This window comes from Myodes glareolus, chromosome 6 (assembly GCF_982192425.1).
Source record: "Myodes glareolus chromosome 6, mMyoGla1.1, whole genome shotgun sequence".
Lineage (NCBI taxonomy): Eukaryota > Metazoa > Chordata > Mammalia > Rodentia > Cricetidae > Myodes > Myodes glareolus.
Window position 1 is genome coordinate 24,955,771 of NC_142031.1, and position 18,571 is coordinate 24,974,341.

At 47.4% G+C, this 18,571-nt stretch overlaps 1 protein-coding gene across 1 annotated transcript in view; it reads left to right on the top strand.

The window, feature by feature from the left end:
- The first annotated feature begins 290 nt into the window (after positions 1-290).
- Positions 291-18,571, top strand: part of Anxa4 (annexin A4) — a 52,127-nt gene continuing 33,846 nt past the window's right edge. The window contains exon 1 of the mRNA XM_048416517.3: positions 291-400. The gene's annotated coding sequence lies outside the window, so the exon portion shown is untranslated. The remainder of the gene's footprint in view (positions 401-18,571) is intronic.

The following is an 18,571-nucleotide window of genomic DNA, read 5'->3' on the forward strand; positions in this document are numbered from 1 at the left end:
GATCCTGGGACTGAGGACCCGAGTGGGGTCCGGCTGTGCAGGTTAGGGGTTCCGAATGGGTTTTGGAGGTGCAGGGCCAGGGTCCTGAGTGGGTTTTGGCGGTGCAGGCGCCGGGTCCTTTGTTGGGTCAGGGTCCTGAGTGGGGTAGGAAGTCCTGAGTGTGGGTGGGATACGCATCCAGAGCGGCCTCGGGCGCCGCCTGGTGCAGAATGGGGGCGGAGTGGGGGCGAGCCTTGCGCGGCTCTAGCAGTGCCGGGCCTGGGAGGGACTTTTCATCCCGTGGGCAGAGGAACAACCAGGAACTCTGGCTCAGTCTCCACCCCGGGACGGGGCGGGTCCTGTCGTCCCGAACGAGGGTGTGGCAGCCGCAGTAGGCTCACAGCCGGTCTCCGCGCGGGAGGTAAGGAACTTGGGCCGGGGTTTCAGACCTCAAGGGTGGGCTCTGGGATCTGGGTGTGGATCCTAGGCTCCCGGCCGGTGTTTTAGGATCGGACCCGGAGATCTAGACTTGGTTGGGGACTCTGGTTTTGGCCGCAGCTCCTAGGCTGGGGCCTGGAGACCTGAACTTAATCTCGGGATCCTGGGCTCCGTCGCAGGTCTTGGGCTTCTGCCTGGGAGTCTTGGGCTCCAGCCGGCTGTCCTAGGCAGTGGCTGGGGGTCTTAAGCCCAGGGACGGGGTGCTGCGACCAGGCGCTGTTCTTTGGGCCACCTGGCAGTGCGCCCAGGGCGCGTGCGGGTCCCTAGCCGAGCCGAAGCAACCACCTGGGAAGTAGTGGGAAGGAGCAGGCGGCGCTGTACACACTAGTACCCGGTCCAGCCCATCACTCCCAGACCCCTGTCGTCCTTTGCTGAGTCCAAGCGCCTGTCTCCACATGGTGGAAAAGACTGAGTTAACACTCGTTGAAGCTCACCCCCTCACCACTTGTGTTGTCTTTTCTTTTTTACAAGTAAGTTTGCTTTCTCTTATTCTTAGGGCGTTCCTCGCCCTCCTTGTCCAAACGACCTCGGCACAGTGCTTAGCACCAAAGGAATCGTCTTATTCTGAGCTGCGTGTCCCTTGCCTGCCGGTGGCTACAGTCTCACTCGGCTCTCAGAGCCTTGACCAGCCAGGGACTCTGGTACCTAAGAGGATGGCGGTTTAACACTCTGCTTGCTTGAGGTGCACCCCAAGTGTGTGGAAAGCCTACCGTAACTGGAGGAGCACTGGGAGCTCTGAGTAACCGTGGCTTTCGTTAAACCTGGGCTCCTGGATCTCCAGTTGATAGTGGAAGGGTGGATGGGATGACCCGCTAGTTAATCGGTCCCGCTGCCCATCATTTTCAGACTCTTCGCTTTCTTAGGTGGGAAGCAACTCTATGGTTGCCAATGAATCCATAGAGAGCAGAGAGAAGAATGAGTAAGGGGACCAGAGATATACTTGCGTTGATAGAGTGCCCATTTAGCATCCCAGACGCCCTGGGTTTCATCCTTGACTCTGAGTAAACCAGGTGTTCTCTTGCCTGAAATCCCAGCGCCTCAGGACAGTGGGTAGTTCGGGGTAACGTTGGAAGCTAACCTGGACTGCATGAGAGAAAGACCCAAACAACCTTAAATAAACACAAGAGCAGGTAGGGGCTGAAGAAATGACTCAGTGGTTAAGAGCATTTGCTGCTCTTCCAGAGGGCTACAGTTGGATCCCCAGCATCCACTTGAGATGACTCACAACTGCCTGCAACTCTAGCTCCAGGGGATCTGACACCTTACAGCCTTGGAGAACACACACACACACACACACACACACACACACTAACAAAATCTTTTTATAAAAAAGTAAGCCAGAGAAGGGAGCTAGATCGGAAAGCGATAATCACAGGCACCCAAGAGCCGCTGACTTTGGCGATGGCTATCTTGTCAAAGCCAGTCAGAACAGGCTTTGGCTGATTTCAGGGAACACACAGGGGTACACTCATCCATTGGTACTAGAGGTACAACTATCAGGCCAAGGGCAATGATTTCCTCCTAGTTGGACTCATTGCTTTTGTTAGGGATCACTTTCTTTTTGTCTGCAAGCAGCCTGACATTCAGGGTAGCCAAGGATGCCCTCAAACTTCTGATTCTATTGCCTCCACTCCTGAATGCTGGGATTACAGATGTGCACAACTATGCCTAGTTTATTCGGTGCTGGGGAGTCCAACCCAGGACTTTGTGTGTGCTAGGCAAGCACTCTACCAGCTGAGCTGCATCTCCAGCCGCCAAAATTATACAGCTTTAAAATCTAACCAGAAAGCTTCCACGAGGGTGTTGCTTGAGTTTGGGGGAGGGGGGGGTTTCCCAAGCCTTTGGAGGTTTGTGCTCCTGCAGTTAAGTACGGAGGAAGTTTACTAGGTGCCGGGGTAGCCTTCTCAGAGTGTCTCTGAGTAATGCTCAGCCTATGCCATTTATTTCTAATTCTCCTCAGCCTGAGACAGGCTCTTTCTTAACCGGGTTTTATAGATGAAGAAACATGGTTTCAAGTCCCGGTCCTGCGACTTCCCCAAACTTCAGGGTACATCAAAATCCCCTAGGAAGCCTAAACAAAATTTAGATTCTTGCCCTATTTTTGTTTTGTTTGTTTGTTTACAGGGTCTCATTATGTAGCCCTGAATGTCCTGGAACTCACCATGTAGACTAGGTTGGGCTGAACTCATAGAGAGCCACCTGCCTCTGCCTTCCAAGGGCTGGGATTAAAGGTGTGCACCCCAATGCCTGACTCTTGCCCCATTCTTAAAAAAATTCTTTTGGGGTGTTCTTACTGTGCAACCCAGGCCAGCCTGGAATTTGACACCCTTCTGTCTCATTCTTCTGGGCCCTGGTTTTACTGGCTACAAGTGTGCACCCTCACCCTCTGGAGGGTCACTGCCCCAGGTTCTCACCCAGTATGGTGGATGGGGGTCCCATCTGTGAGAAAATAGGCCTTACACACTCACAAATGAGCATGCTGAATGAAGTGTGACAGCGTGACCTTCCATGGACCTCTAATCTGTCATTGCACTACACGCTCTAGGTGATGTGAAGAGGAACACTCTAAACCCCCATTCCATAGGACAGTTCTCTGCTACACAGTCAGTATCGCAGAGAGCTGATAACAACAGATACGTCTCCCTCCAAACTCAATTCTGAGTGTGTGTGTGGTGGTGGTGTGTGTAGGGCTGAATACACAGACACGTGTGCTTGTAGAAGCCAGGGGACAACTTCAGCTATTGTTCCTCAGGTGCTGGCCACCTTCTGTACTTTGAGACGGGTTCTCTCATTGTCTCACCACTAAGCCAGGCTGACCGGCTAGCGAGCCTCCCCAGCAGTGGGATCATAAGCGCACCTACTGCCCCTCCCCGTTTAAAAACACAGTTTCTGGAGACCAAGCTGTCCTCCTGCTTCCGAGACAGCCCTTTAGCAATGGCTCTGTTACCGTAGTCCTTCAATGTAGTCTCCAGCACTTCTAGGCTTAGCTCCAGCTCAAGGTTTTCTGTTTGTTGATGTTTACAGGATCGAAGCCGAGATGGGTTAATGCAATCTGTTAACTGTCTTAAAAACCAAGGGTCTCTGAGGCCCACTGTGACTTAGGTGGGGTATAACTCCTTGGTGTCTGGTTGTGTTTGAACCGAGCTGGGATTTTTGTTGTGGGACCCTGAAATGCCATTTCTGAAGAGCGTTTTCTAAACTCAAAGGTCCCTATTCCTTGAGGTCAGTAAACTGTCGCACCATGTCCTGAGCTTGTCATAAAACTTGTGTGAACGTTATTGCCGCCATCAGCACAGGCATAAACGGTGACTAAAGGCTAGACCATAGGTTGCCATGTAGAAATCCCATGGGCTCCTCCCCACCTCTCCCCTAACTGGCAGGCCTGGATGCCTCGCAGAGTCTGAACAATGAGATGCCAGTGAGCGACTTCTGGCCAACAAGGATGTGTTGTCTGTGTGAAGGGACCCTTTTCCTGGAGAGGGACCATGTGGCATTACTGTCAGAGGCTGACATGGGGCCTCATTCTCCTGATTTCCTTGTGCCTGAGCTCTCTTCCCTAAAAGGGAGCAGGGGCATTACAGAAATTGGACCCCGACGTCTGCCTCTCAGGGAGCAAAGGAACAAGCACATTTTCTGGGGTTTAGTGCCTTTCTGTTGCGCGTGAGGACCTATTGGCTCAGTGGTTCTCATCCTTGGTAGAGGTACCTCCCCACACACAAGTAAGAAAGTAAAGCTGGTCCCTTCTTGAAAATAATGAGCACATACTTAACATTCTCCAGAGTTTCAAAAGGTTTCCCAAGTTCCTTCTTGGGAAGGGCCAGGGTGTTTGGAGAGTGCCTAAGGGTCACGTGAAGAACTGCTTGGCAATTTGGAAGGATTTGTCAAATTTGTATAAGAAGACATTCTAGCAACTTCAATTCTAGGACTTGTCCCTAGATTTACAGTTGGGATGTGTAGAGCTGCGTGCAAAGGTGTGGATGCTGCAGGCTTGCTTTAGGGATAGAAAACTGGAGCTGCTTACGTGTCTGTCAGGAAACATAAAAAATAGGGGAAAAAACGGTAGGTTTGCATTGTTTTAACATGCCCTTTTCAGGGCTTACAGCCAATTTGATAACTTATGAAAGCAGGAAGGGAAATAGATTGTAGTTGTCTCAGATCTCCCCAATTCTGAGAGTTACGCTTTCCATCTGAAGGGGTGGACAGAGCCACTCTTTCAGCACGGCAGTGAGACGCTTCTCCCGAGTCCATAAGCTCACCTCATCGCCTCTCACAGGCAGCTGAAGGGAAGGCACAGGTGAGAGGACACAGGTGAGCGGACACAGTGACAAACAGCTCCAGTCACCAGGGTCCACCCCACTGCAAAGGTCGATAGACGGCAATAAGGTGAAACAATACCATTTTAGCCAATATACGTGTTATCCTTAAAATAAAAATTATAAGCAAAGGGCCCGAAGCTGAGCCTGTAGCTCACTTGGTGGAGTGCTTGTTTAGTATGTGTGAAGGCCTGGACCTTCCAGCGCAGCATAGAACAGGTATCCCAGCACACGCCAGTAATCCAGCTTAGGGGAGGTGGAAGCGTACAGATCAGAAGTTCAAGGTCATCTTCTTCTACGCAGCAAGTTCAGAGGCTACATGAGATTCTGCCTCAAAATAAATAAATAACAAATGTTATTTGCTTATTAGTATTTCCTATGGTTCCTTGATATGTTAGTGCTAAATATGTTAGTGTTATCACTTGGCCAACTCAAAGGGATAGAAAAAAATAACCACAGAAAATCAATCCTGGTGATGTTGAGTATAGGAAATTTGAGCAGGAACTGTTAGTCTCAGAGGATTTATTGATAATATTTGAGTCACCTTCCAGTGCCCTTTTAGAACGCTGTGTTCTTCTAAAGCCTATAGATGTATGTGTGTTGATTCAAATAGTTATTTTTGGATTACTTAAAATAAATAAATCATACAACAAGTGCTTAGTTCTCCTGGGCCAAGAACAAATTTTAATGCATTTGAAGATTTTTATTTTCTGAGTGACTGACTCTTCCATGCAGACTTGAATTTTCTTTGAGAAAGGGTCTCTTGTAGTCCGGGTTGACCTCGAACTGCTGTCCTTCCTGCGTTCACTTCCCTGGTGTTGGGATACAGTTATGTGCCACCACGTCTGGTTTTATTAACAAGCAGTGCTGGACGTCAAACCCCGGGCTTTGTGCAGCCAGGCAAGCACTCTGCCAACCAGGCTGCACACCAGCTGTCTTCTAGCTTTTGTGAATGCACCCTGTACGATTAATATCTGAGGTCACCCTCTTGTACAGTTCACACCGGAACTCCTTATTCTGTCTAACCAAAACCCAGTCCCTCTGACCAACCTCTCTCCCTTGTCTCCAGTAACCACCTGTCTGCTCTCAGCTTCTGTGACTGCGCCTGCTTCCTATTCCACACGAGGGAGGTAGTGTGGTGTGTGCCTTTCTGTGTTTGTCTTAGTCCGGTGCCCTCCAGGACCATCCAAGTAGCTGTGAAGGAACGGCGCTTTCATTCTTTGTGTGGCTCACAGTGCACACTGTGTGTGTTCATTGGGTTTTCCTTTTGTCTTGGCCATCCATCAGCTGATGGGTGGCGGTGATAACGTTCACGGAAGTTTTCTGAAGACTCAGGAGGTGTTACAACAATTTACTGACCTCAAGCAATAGGAGCCTTTAAGTTTAGAAAATGCTCTTCAGAACTCCTCCGTATGGTCCAACCCTCCCAACTCCTGGGCATAACTCAGAGGACGTGAAATCAGTGTGTAAAAGAGATACCTGCTCTCCCATGTGCTCTGCAGCCCTAGCATTGCATAGAAAACAAAAGGAAAGACAAAACTTGGTTATTTTACAGTATATTCAAAGTACGATCATAAGTAATCAATAATAAATAAAAAGTTGTTAATGACTGCTTTTCAGCTTATGCTAATATTTTACAGTGACCACATTCGAATTTCAGTGTTTACTTGTCACCAGAAAAGTTGGATATATATTTGGATTTCACAGTTTTATAGTTTTACCATCAATTCAATATCAAGAATACTTTAAACATACTTAAGATTTTTATAGTAGCTAAATTAAATACCAAAAAGTTTTTTCATGAGCTGGGCATGCAGTTGATAGAGCCTCACGCTCACAAAGCACCACATAAAATGTCTTTAGTGAGGCAGGCCTAGAACGCTAGGGGTGGAGGAAGGAGGGGAATCAGACACTTAGGGTCATCCTTAGTGATATAGTGAGTTAGCTGTCAGCCTGGATGGCACGAGACTCTGTCCCAAGTTTTAAAATTTTCCATTAAATATTTAAAGCCTCATTTAGAAAACAGGTTCGTCTTTTCCAGAAGAATTTTATTTGAACCAGAGGCCTATGGCTTATAGAACTGCATGTGTCCAAGTAACTTATGAGCTCCCGTGTCAACTCCTTCGTTTTCTCTTTATGGTAACAATACTAAAGTTTCTGACAGCTATCATTTATACGTGGAGAGACACCTTCCATTTAAAATTCTTAAATATCAGTGAGGCCTTGTAGTGCCTACCTTTAATCCCAGTACTTGGGAGGCAATGGCAGGTGGACTTCTGTGAGTTCAATGGCAGCATGGTTGTAGATCAACCAGAGCTACACAATGATACCCTGTCTAAGATATATACATTTACAAAATATATACAATATATATGTGTGTGTATATATATACATATATACCCACATTTACCTTTTTAAGCTAGAAAATAATGTAATTAAGATAACTAGCAAATTCAAATTGCAAATGAGTACCTTGTGCTGTCTGTGAACCACATTCAAATGAACACATTAAAATATTGCTTAGTGCCTGGAAGAATATTCAAAGTGCGCAAAGCTGCTGGTACCAACTAGTCGTTACAAGTAATACTAGACAGCCACCTTCTGCCTGGCAGGTGCTTTGTGCACAGCGGTCAAGGTAAACGTCAGGCCTGCAGGAGCAGAAGTTAATGCATTTTAAAATGTTCACTCTTATGGGGGGAATAATGCTTTATAAAGAGTAAATTCCATCAGAACGATACAGACCTTAAAAACAGAGTTTCTCTGTAGCTGTAGCCACATCACTGGTTGCTCAGAAGCCACATGTGGTTCATGGGCAAGGTGAAGAGACTGGGAGTCAGCGGAGCACCCAGTGGCACCCGTGTGTGTTGATACCCACTCTCCAGTAGGGAAGGGCTGCTTTCCAGGAATCTGCTCTTTTTTGTTTGTTTGTTTTGTTTTGTTTATCGAAACAGGGTTTCTCTGTAGCTTTTTGGAGCCTGTCCTAGAACTAGGTTTTGTAGACCAGGCTGGACTCGAACTCACAGAAATCTGCCTGCCTCTGCCTCCCGAGTGCTGGGATTAAAGGCATGTGCCACCACTGCCCGGCTCAAGAATCTGCTCTAATTCTTAGTTTCTACCAGTTAAAAGCACTTTATTATTGACAAGCTCATGCAAAATAGTCCAAGTGCTCCTCAAACTAGTCTCCTGCCTCAGTCTCCTGAGTCCTGAGGATGATTTGATTGATGGTCATGCCTTACGACAGCCACTATTAGGTTCTCTGTCTCTCTCTGTGTCTCTGTCTCTGTGTGTGTCTCTCTCTCTCTCTCTCGTGTGTGTGTGTGTTACATTTTCTCTAGGGCTGTGAGCATCTCATGCATGCATGTAGATATCAGAGGACAAATTGCTAGAGTCGCGTCTCTCCTTCCTTCCAGTGGGTCCTGGAATGAGCTAAGGTCTTCAGGCTTGGAGAAAAGGGCTTTGATCCACGGAGCCAGCCCTCCGTTTCTTTCTTCTAACTCAATGGCTGGTTTTCTGAGGGAAAAACATTCTCATATATATGCATCTCCCATCTGTCCTGACTTTATGGTTTCTGCCCCAGCACCTCCTTTGGAGTAGGTCTGGGGAGAGCAGGGCAGTCACTGGTGTCACCCCTCCTCCCCCACTTTTTCCATCTCCATTCTCCTGACTTCTTCCCTCTCAGCCACTCAGGTCAGTCCTGCTCTTTCCAGTTTTGCCAGGAAGTCTTTTTCTTACGCCCGCCTTGAAGAGGATTCAAATACTAAACCAGGGGAGGAGGCGTCGCCATAAATAGCCAAGTTCTCTCCGTGATTCAGAGAGCCTCGGTGGAAGCTTGAACACTCGGTTTTCTGTCTTTCCACCAGACTCAGCTTGAATTCTGGAAAGAACCCTGCCCCGACCCGGGGAGGGTGTGGTTGAGGGAGGTGCTGCCCACACAGTTGGCCGGACCTGAGGTCACGAGCAGAGCTGAGTGCCGTCTGCTCACTTTCTTCCTCAGTCTGTGGAGGAAAAACACGCTGCTCTTCCCGTTCATCTGGAAAACGTGCGCTCTTCCCTCCCTGGGTGGTCAGGTGGCCGCCTCTACAGCAGGAAGGACAGGGTCACATAACTCCTGTATCTCATTCTGTGGCAAAAGATGCCCAGTAGGACTTCTGGAAGCCTCACATTGCTACCCCTTCCCTCTGCACTGTGTGCACTAGTGTGGAGAGGGGGCAGAGATGGATGCCAGGTGTCTTGTCTTTGCTCCCTGCCTTGTTTTTACTAGCAGTGTGATTCGCTGAGTCCGGACCTCACTGATTTATCTAGGCTAACTGGTCAGTGAGTCCCAGGGATCCTCCTGCCTCCACTCCCCTGCCCCCAGCTGTGCCTACAGGCTCATTGCCTTGCTCTTTTCTATTTATTATTATTATTATTATTATTATTATTATGCATTGGTGGTTGGGGATCTGACTCCCAGCTCCAGTAACCACCATTGTCCTCCCTCAAACGCCCGCCCTCCTGCTGCCTCTCCCTGAATGCTGGGATGATGGCTGCAAGCCACCAGGCCCTGTGCACTCCCTGGGTTCTGAGCCTTTTTGTGCTGGGCTTAGCACAATGCTCTTTTCTTTGATCTGTTGTCACAATGGCCACGTTATCTTTAAAGGTAAAGAGCATCCCAGGTATGTGTTTACCACTTTTTCTTTGCCCATTTACCTGGACACTAGCGGTGCTGCAGTTAACTCAGGAGCAGACTTCTGTTCGACATACTCATTTTCAGTCTTAGAGCATGATGTAATTCTGGGCAAGTGCTCTCTACCACAGGTCGACACCCCCAGCCCTAGGTTTTTGGGTTTTTTGTTTTGTTTTTATTTTGAGATTTATTTGTTTTTTTTTTTTTTTGTGTACGAGTGTTTTGTCTATGTGTATGTCTGTGGATCACGTGTGTGCCTGGTGCCTTTGCAGACCAGAAGAGGGAGTCAGATCCTGGAGTTAAGGGTGGTTGTGAGCCACTATGTGGGCATTGAGAACTGAACCCAGGTCCTCTGCAAGAACAGCAAGTGCTCTTAATTACTGCACCATCGCTCCAGCCCTTCCTTCTAGCACCAATTTTAACTTCAAAAATTGTTTTTTACATTTTGAGGGGGAAGGGAATGGTACATGCCACGTTCCTTTGCACGTCAATTCTCTCTCTCTCCACCACCTGTATTTTAAGGCTTGAATTCAGGTCATAGGGCTTGGCAGCAGGTGCCTTTACCGTCTGAGTGACCTGAACAGCCCTATCTTAGCATTTTGAAGGACCCTCCATGGCCCATGACTGCTGAACTGGCTGACATCTGTACCCCCATTGCGCAGGGCTCCCCTCAAACCTCTTGTAGCCCACTCTCTTACTTGGAGTCACGCTATCCTTATTCTGTGTTCCCAGGATTTTGTAAAGAAAGATGGAAATCTCTTGGGGAAAGAGCACGCGAGAGACAGGTGTCTGAGTTGTATCACCGCACACCTTTAATCCCAGCACTTGGGAGGCAGAGGCAGGCAGATCCTTGTGAGTTGCGGGCCAGCCTGGGCTACAGAGTGAACTCTAAGGCAGTCAGACTATGTAGAGAGACCCTGTCAGAAGAATAAGAAGACCCATCTTGACTTCCCTGATAAGGTGCCCTTGTTCTGAGCCCAAGACGTAGGATTGCTAGGACGAAAGGAGACACCAAGCAGCTTTGGAATCTTGGTCTTGGTGGACGGTGGCCTGTGGTTGCAGATCCATGATGAGCGACCAGGGTGGTGTCTGTGCGGATAGTATATGAGAGTCTCTGGTGAGAGACAAGAGCTAGAGACCTGTGCTGGTGGGTCCCAGCCAGCCATTGAGGTTCCTGCACGAGATTCCCACATGCCTAGAAGAGTTTATTTACAGCCTTCCTGAAGGAAGACCATAGAACCAAGGGACCTTCCATATTTTAGTGAGAGCTTTCGATTCCAAAACCATCCTGGATTGGTCAGGAAAGAGATGCACCCTATGAAAGAGCCTGGTTGTTGACGGAGTCTTTCTTTAAGTGGTTGTTACCCTGAGGAGACACAATTTTACCCATGATGCTATGGGAAAGCCATATGGGCCTTTGGATTTCACCGAGTCTGTTTGCTTGTGAGTGGGTGTTGATATTAGGAAGGAAAGAGCAATGTGTTCCCCAGAGGTGATGGCCATGTCTTGGGCTGTAAAAATGTATGTTACTTTATTGAGGCATAATATTCATAACCAGAAATTGCACAGATTTGAAGTGATTAGGGATTGCTATAAAGGATCTTTTAAAGGGATTTTAAAAAGGACACATTCTTAAGTGAACAGCGAGATGGTTCAGTTGATAAAGTACTTGGCATCCAAGGAGAGCCCGAGTCTGATCCTTTGAATCCAGGCAGGTCAGTTGGACATGGTGGTGCAGACTTGGTGGCAATGGCAAAGCCTGCTTGGCAAGCGCCGGGCCGGTGGGAGACCCTGTCTCAATAGACAAGGTGCTTAAGGAGGAACGATGCCTATAGTTGACCTTTGGCCCGCACGCTCACATGCACACATGCACACATGCCTATATGCACCCAAAAGAGCATGCCTGTGCACATCCACAGAACGACTGAGGTAAAATACACATAAGGTAAGTTCGTTGCCATGTGTCAGTGTGTTCCACATTATGTTTGCAGCCTTCAGTACTGTTCACTCACAGAACTCGTTCCTCGTGTAAGGCTACAGCTGTCTGTACCTGCTAAGCTGTGAGTGGATAATGCTAGACTTCAGAGATACGGTGGGGAAAGGCTCTTTGGAGAGAATCACCTGCAGATTCGCCTTGGTCTAACAGCAGCCATCTTGTATCTAACGACCATGTTTGCCCCTGGGTATCCCTGGTTGGTCTCCAACCCCCTCCTTCCCACACGGCTTCCTAGCTCACTCCACATAAACAAACATTAAAGTGACGGCGCAGCTCATTACCAGACTCTGGTGCCAGGAATATTCCTGCCTCTTTGATTTCTGCTTGAGGTAATGTGGGCGCTTTCTGGCTTGGATAAGGTAGCTTTTGTCCTAATATATTTCTGACACAAGATCAACCTGGTCTTGCTAGGGGAGGGGGTGGGGAGCACCCTCTTCACTCACCAAGTACCCAATAAGTTTCGCTCTGAACAACGCTGGACCATTTTCATTTGGTCTCACTGTGGTGTACAGCTGGTTCTCATAGATGGGACCTCATTAGTCTAGAACAAACAGTAATAAAAGGAATAGATAAACGCTGTCAAGTCATAATGTGTTTGCTCTTCTAAGAATGTAGAGTGATAGCTTGATTATTCTTTGTATCACTAGTTCTTGCTATTGATTCTATGTAACCCATGAGGAAACTGAAATCTGGGAAATTGTACCTTGGCCCAAACTTCATAGCTAGGAAGTATATATATATATATATATATATATATATATATATATATATATATATTAGAACGAGTGACCCACAGGACTCCACCCACTTTATTCTGGAGAGAGGGTAGCATGAGATTTAAAGAGACATTTCTGCTCTGAGTGGCTAGGATGAGAAATTTTCAGCTAAGCTGGGACGCTGGTTTTGCTGCCCTTGGGTCTGGACTCCTCATGGCTACCCCTCATCAGAAGGATGGCATGGCTCTTTGTTGCAGGGTGTACCTGTGCTGCCCATGGTGAGTCAGCCCAAAGAACCTTTAAGCTGCTACCAGGCTATCATCGTTTACTGTGAATGAGACTGTTGACCTTCTGCAAATCAGGGTTCTGTATCTCAATAATCCAACCCTGGCAGGAATACAATTTCTCTGGGACCCGACCTGCATTTTTATCCCTGTTTCTTTTTTAAAAAGGATTTACTAGCTGGGTATGGTGGTACACACCTTTGATCTCAGCACTCAGGAGGTAGAGGCAGAAGGATTTCTGTGAGTTAGAGGCCAGCCTGGTCTACATAGTTCCAGGACAGTCAAGATTATATAGTGAGACCATGTTTCAAAAAGACAAACAGAAAATTTATTTGTTTTTATTTCATCTGTATGAGTGTATGTGCACCACACGCATGCAGTGCCCACAGAGAACAGAAGAGGGCACTGTATCCCCTGGAACGAGAGTTACAGATGGTTGTAGCTACCATATGGGTGCTGGGAACAGAATTTGGGTCCTCTGCAAAATCAAGTGTTCTTAAAGCACTGAGCCATCTCTCCAGCCCTGAATTTCTGTCTCCTTTGTGTACTCTCATGGTTTTCTCAGCTGTGGTGTGATTGGCAGTTTGATCTGAAATAAGGAAAACCCGTTCTAACCGAGCAACAACATAGTTGTGTTTTAGTCTGGAGGACACTACCATGATAACATAAGGCAGCCACTCTCTGGGCTTGAAAAATTGTATCATGACTTTGTCTGCCTCGTCAAGGGTTTTGCATGAAAGCCCCTAGTGCTTTCAGTTCATAGCAAAACCCAGAAGAGATGTTTCTGCTGCTCCCCACTCTTCTGCTGGTGTCTGCTGGGTACTCTTCAGTCTGCAGCTGCGCGGGTAGACAGCCGGTGGGCTCACCCTGACTAACCCCTGCAGACACTGGATGCATACTAACCAATGGCATCATTCCCCAGTGAGCTGCGGGAGCCAGCAGAGTGTGCGTGCGCGCGCGAGAGAGACATACTAAGGTCTTGTTATGTAACTCAGCGGCCTCAGACTTTCTGTCCTCCTGCCTTAGCTTCCTAAGTACTAGAGGTACTCCTGTGACTATGGGTGTGGCTACTGTGTCCAGCATTTGCATATTATGGCTGGCTCAGCCACTGCCTCCCCACTTGCGTGCACAGGATGCCAGCCCCTGTTCTGTTCTAAGGTGGGCACAGAGTGTGCCTGTTGGAATCCTGCATCCTCCTCTGGAAATGGCATGCTGCTGACCACATGTCAGCTCCAAGAGGCACTAGGCGGGACAGCTGAGCCTCGACTGGGCGCGGCAGTCAGAAACTGTTTCTGGATTTGCACGGCACCGACTTCTGCCTTTGACTAGCAGCCGACCCTCTGCCAGATTAAGTATGCTCCAGTCTCAGCCAATTCATCTGGGAAGAGCATTTTCTCACCGTTTTAGCTTTTCCATCCAGTTTGTTAAAGATGAGAAACAACAACAACAACAAAATCAGCTAATTTAGCAAGAAACATGTCAATTTAAAATTTTAGGATTTTTTCTAATATTTATTTTTTAATTTTAATTATGTATGTACATGTTGCAGGGCTGGGGTGCGTGTGACTATGGCTGCAGATGCCTGTGGAAGCCCAGAGTGTCAGATACCCTGGAGCTGTAGCAGGCAGTTCTAAACTTCCTAACATGGGGACCAAATTTGGGTCCTATGCAAGAGCAATATACCCTCTTAGCTGCTGATCCATCTCTCCAGCCCTAACCACTTAAAGTTTTTATTTCCGTTATTATTTTGAAGGCTTCTAGAATTGTCATCTGCCTTTAGAGTTAATTTTCATGTGTGCACTCTCATGTATTAACATGACAGAGAGCATGGAATCTGAGTGAAGACCCCATCACTCCCGCACAAGTCACCTGGGACCCCATGCTTAATTTCTCTATGGTGTACATGATAACCCCACTTCTCTAGATGAGAGGGACAAATGACATAGTCTTGATAAAAATATCTGTCATTTAGTGCAACTCAAGGGTCAATATTTGTTTAAAAATAAGCCCCGTGATGCTCCAGAGAACAGGGTGTGGACTGGAAGCCCAGCTTCGTGCCTCTCAGCAGGACGGAAGCTGCTGTGGAAGAGCAAGCTGTCCCCTGTGGGACTGAAGGCAGCTGGAAGCTGGGCAGCGACACTGGGAAGGTTGGAGAGTCCTCACCAGCTCCTAAATCATGACCAGAGACTTTTTATGAATTATGAATGCCCGGTCTAACTTAGGCTCGTTTCTGGCTAGCTCTTTTAACCTGTTTCTCTTTTAACCTGTTTTCTCTTCATCTACATTTTGCCTCAGGGCTTTTTACCTTTCTTCTTTCTAAATAGCTTCTCTGCTTCTCAGGTCTTGCTGGCAGCTGCCTGACTTCTGCCCTGGCCCCCATGTGTCCCTCTCTTTCTCTCCTTTTTTCTTTCTTATTCTTCTGAAGCCTAGATTTCTCCTCCTATTTATTCTTTCTGCCTGTCAGCCCTGCCTATCCCTCTCCTGCTTAGCTATTTCCTGCTCACCTTTTTATTAGACCAATCAGGTGCCTTAGGCAGGCAAGGTGAAACAAATACAACACACCTTTACATAATTAAACACACATCCTTACATTGTTAAACAAACACAACGTAAAAAAAATGTAGCACACCTTTGTACAGTTAAAGTAATATTCTGGAGCATAAACAAATGTAACACATAGTTAAATATTCCACGACATTGAACTCACATAGATCTGCCTACCTCTGCCTCCCGAGTGCTAGAACACTATTTTAAGATCTCACAACCACCACTAACAAAATGATGCAGTCAATCAGAATTCCAGAGGTCTCCAGTCCTTAGGCACTGCTGAGAGCTGTTGAGGAAGGGGTGGGGAGGAAGAGAGAAAGAATCTAAACACTGTGATGATGTATGTGAACTAAGAATCGATGTCACCAGCTACACTTATAAAGTTTGTTACAATAACCCCTGTATGTCCTATTTGAACCTTATGCCTGGGGAAACTGAGGAAGACATGAATTAGCTAAATATGTAGACCCCAACCAGTTTCCCTGACAACCACCTAGGCCAGGTTGGCTCTTTTTGTTTTAGTAAAATGTAGATTTTTTTTTTTACTTTGCTTCTTAATACAATGCAGTCAGTTTTTGCTATTGTAGCATTCTGATCAATTTGAAATATTTCAAACAAGACAGAGGCAGCTGGGCTCGATTGCTCATGCCTGAAACCCCAAAACTTAGAAGGCTGAAGCAGGATTGTGGAGAGTTTCAGGTCAGTCTGGATTATGTGGTGGATTCTGTGCTAGCATAAACTACAAAATGAGACCCCTCCTCCCACTCCTTACAAACAAACAAACAACAACGACAAGGAACAACTCAAACCAAACAGGATGAAGTGAGGTCTTATCCTAGCCTGGTCATGAGCTGACTGTTGACCTCAGGCCGGTTACACAGCGCTGCTAAGCCTGTTTTTGTCCTAGAAAATGAAGAGGATGGTGAAGACTCCCCAGGAAGTCAGGAACATTAGTTCAGGGAGTGGAGAAGCCCGTGTGATCAATGTTCCCAGCTCCTCCCTCTGCCATTTAGATAAAGGAGACATTGGACTAGAGTTCAAACTTTGTATGTTTTAAATCATATATAAAATAATAATTGCTTCTCAACCTATTAGCTAAGGTTAGTTAAACTGTATGTGACATCTGTGTCTTGGCGAGATACTGTCATTGTTTCCCATGCTGTAAGTAAGTGTACAAGATTTAGACAACACATTGTATGCAGAGACCTGAAGTGTCTTTCTCCACTGCTCTGCACTTTATTCATTGAGGAACTCTCTCTCTCTCTCTCCCCCTCCTCCCTCTCCCTCCCTCCAGAGAGCTAGGATCACAGACAGACTGCCATGCCTACAGGACTAGTGTGTGGGTCCTGAGGGTCTAAACTCCAGTCTTCAGCTTTGCATGGCAAACTCCTTGCCCACTGAGCTGTGTCCTCATCTGTCTTCCTGTTAAGCTTTCAATCCGCTTGCGTGACATTAGCACCAGGGACTCCATTTGAGTCTGTGGGCATCCCATGCTGGAGCTCAGCCTGAAACCTCCTGTAGATTTTTCTCAATGTAGGTTTGTTTCTAAATTCACATTGACATAACATATGTAACCTGTCTTTGAGGAAAGGTTTGGAAATACCCATGTTCCTGTCTCAGAACCCATCATTCCAACGACACCCGTCTTATGAAGGATTTAAGTTCCGAGAAAGAGCGTAGAGAGTCGCAGTTGCTTCTCCACGTGGCTGGCAGTTTTGAAAGGCCTCCTGCTTGGGTGGTGCCCGCTCACCACCCTTCACTGGCCCTGGAGATCAGAAGTTAAATCTGTTCTTGTGGGCTGTAAAATGAAACTGTGTTCCAGCAAAGTGAGTGGGTGAGTCACTCACATGTGACTTCCCCAGGGAAGTGAGAATGTTCCAGAGTTAGAACGTGGGGCAGACAAGTCCATTTCTGAAGAAGGCTCAGGTCGCCTGTTCTGGGGTGTGGGTCAGTGTCTGGATCCACCTTTCCTTAGGACAGGACAACTCTGTCATAGAGAATCTCTGTGGACTGTGAGGGAAGCTTGTGTGTTGACGGGCAGTTTCTCTTCAGATTTGCAAACCCTTCCAGCTGGCCTGCTCAGACTGGCTGTTCTTGCTGGAATAACTTTGCATATCTGCATTTTGATGTTAGTTGATTTTACTGCCTAATGTTCAGGGCAAGGGGGCATCTAGTTTGCCTGTTTTCCAGAAGGAGGGGTCTCAGGTTGCGGGGTTTTGTTGTCGTTTTGCTTTTTTGGGCAGAGGCTCACTGTGTAGAGCAGGCTGGCTTTGAGCTCACCAAAGTAGTCCAACAGCAAGCTCTCGCTCCACATATGGGCAGAACGGAAATGAGAAGTGTGGTGCCTGAGTGAGCCTCCAGCTCAGGGCAGTGGCACTGTGCATTGGCAGGGACACAGGATGGCCTCTAGTGGGGTTGTATATTGGCTCTTCCGGTTGCCAATCTGGGAAATAAGAGATGTGTTCTTGACAACCCAGTCCTGAATTGTTTCTGTGACTGTCTGCCCTTCAGTGGAGCAGGTCTCATGTTTGATTCCCAGTTTTCTCTCAGTTGCTCTAAAACTGGTTCTTTTCTCTTTAAGACACTGTCTCAATATGTAGCCCAGTCTAGCCTCAGACATCCTCCTGCCTCAGCCTCCTGAGTGCTGGGCTTACAGGTGTGCACCACCACATCTGGCTAAACTATCACTTCAAAGCTTTCCTCTCCCAAACCCCTTATACATGTGACATCTGGACATGGTTAGGAGGTGGCACACTCCACATATGGCTCTGTATGTCCCTTAGGGGTTCCAGACAATTCTAAAAAGATGTGTCACCTCCATCTGTCGCTTCCCACCTGGAGCAGTCCTGAGGCTTTGGAGGTCCTTTGGCTGCCGCAGAAACGTGTTTGCACTTTTCCGGAGTCAGAGCTGAGGCCTGGCTGCTCATTATGGTACCCTTTTTGTGATAGCACAACTTAAAACCTCAACATAATTCCGACCCATTGGAAACATGATCCTATAGTTAGTTAGTTCAGCTTAGGGAATTCTAGGCAGACCCTCAGAATGAAAGGTCCAAGGTATCCAGGGAGTCACTAGGCAAGGAGATATTGTAGCAAACCTTCGGACCCTCTGGGATGGGAAGATAGTATTATCTTGTGCAGCTAGGAAGAGATGTGACAATTCTGGCTCAGAACACAGTCAGTCATGGAGAGAAAGGCGGTGGGTCCCTAGGGATCATAGTCAGGAAGCAGAGAGAGAGATGGCCACCGGTGCTCAGCTCTCTTTCTTCTTTTTATTCAGCCCAGGAGCCCAGCCTACCAGATGGCGCTGCCCACAATTAGGATGCATCCTCCCGTCTCATTTAATCTAGCTCATAACCCTCTCACGGTCATGTCCAGAGGTTTGTCCCTTGGGTGGCTCTATGTCCTGATAAATTGACAGTCGATATTAAACTCTAAACCTTACTTTCTGCCCTTCTTCTTCCCCCTTGCCAAGAGTCTGTTGCTTGGAGCCTGGCACTGTTTGAATGTGGGTTGGTAGATTAACTTCACATTATCCACAGCCGAGAAAGAATCAGAGGCACCGCTTCCCC